Raw genomic sequence first — 1,636 nt, 5'->3', positions numbered from 1 at the left:
TTTTAAGATTTTTGTTTCTGTTTTCCTTAGTGGGAAAATGAGAGGGAGAAATTAGCTTTCAAGATCATCCATTTCTCTTCTGTTTTGTTTTCCAGGTTTTGGACAGTTCCCCCAAGGCCACAGGCAGCCACATTTCCTTTCTCTCTAACTCTAACACAAACCCCAAAAGGGCCCTTTCACCAAATCATTAAATTCTACAGAGGTGGGCAAGCGCACACTGCTTTTCATGAAACGAGAAAGAAAAGGGTCCTTGAAGTTTAGAAGATGCCCAAGGAAAAGTCCTTGAATGACATCAAAAGAATGAGTTTCCATAGCTGTTGGAGCACGAGGGCAGTGTATCCGCACAAAAGGGGATGGGGCACCAGGACGGGCCCACTGTTCTGTCCCAGGACAATTGGGTCACTGAAATAGAGAATTAATTACCATTGGAGAGTGGGCAGCCCATTCACGACTGCCTGAGTTTTATTAAACGCCAATATAAATAACAAAACAACTCTTGTGGCTGCGCTATTCCTACACGCCAAAGGAAGGATTATGCTGGGGATTAACATCTTAAAGTCTATGAGACTTTCTGACTCAGGGCTCGGAGCTGGTAATCGTGTTTGTCTCCAGGTTCAGCGATTAGTGCTCTCTTTCTCGCACTTTCCCCTGGATAGCCTATGTCCCTTTTTGCAGGCACAGAGGGGTGGAGAGGAGGTGCTCTCCCTACAGGGCTCCCAACTCCGAGTTCACACACGGATTGATCTTTTCCCCTCACCTAAGGAAAACACGCAGAGAACTAGTTGGGATTGGCAAAATCACCCCCCCCACAACCCCCGCCCGTGCGTCCTTCGCTTCCCGGCAAGGGAGAGGGGCGTATTCGGAGGTGACAGTCTTCTGGGCTCCCCTTCCCCAGAGGCAGCTTGGGGGTAAAATGAGGGGAGAGTCGAGATCTGGAGCCTGCAGGCACTTACCGGAACCGGTGCGCCATGCCCGGACACCCGCAGTGGTCTCTGGCCTGGGAGATCTCCTCCAACCTCAATGGTCCCTAGTGGGGACCTTTCTTGGACACGTAGTAGAAACCGAATCTCCCCCCTTCACCTGATCCACGTAGGGACTGAGGGTGAGCCAGGGTATACCTAGCTCGTGCGGTGACCGCTCCAAGGACGCAGCAGGTGTGAGTTTACATCATTTCCTGTGGCGTTGGCTCCAGAGAAGGGGATCTCACCGAAATCGGAACTCTCCCTTATTTCCAACACCAATTATGAACCTAACACTGCAGGAGTCTTTTACAGAGAAGACGGATGCCTGCTGTCAGCGTCTGGAAACTGCTTCCAAACTGTAACGGAGCCCCAGAAACCTTGGACGTGAAAGATGTGCGAGATTTGCTAATTTGACTTTCTCGTTATCTTTCTGCCCTTCTGAGAGCCCACCTGGATGAGTAGGAGTTAGGCAACAAAGCTAGTTTTCATGTTCTTTCTGCAGCGTGTAGGCAGGCACTCGCTCTTCTTGCAAGGCAGCCACTTCTTGGCTCGGGTACTCCTGAGGACACGCACCATCCTCCAGTGGATAGTCACTGCTCGCAGCGAGTCTGGCCACTTGTGAGGTCGAAGTATGGACAGCCCCCCCAGAGACACCTGTACTAAACTTTAGGGCT

General features: G+C 50.9%; 1 pseudogene; it reads right to left on the bottom strand.

The window, feature by feature from the left end:
• LOC108490879 overlaps window positions 1-970 on the bottom strand; it is an 18,554-nt pseudogene extending 17,584 nt beyond the window's left edge.
• Window positions 971-1,636: the final 666 nt, after the last annotated feature.

This window comes from Nannospalax galili, unplaced genomic scaffold (genome assembly GCF_000622305.1).
Source record: "Nannospalax galili isolate Female #2095 unplaced genomic scaffold, S.galili_v1.0 scaffold216, whole genome shotgun sequence".
Lineage (NCBI taxonomy): Eukaryota > Metazoa > Chordata > Mammalia > Rodentia > Spalacidae > Nannospalax > Nannospalax galili.
Note: the sequence above shows the minus strand (reverse complement) of the source record. Positions and strands in the feature narration are given on the sequence as shown.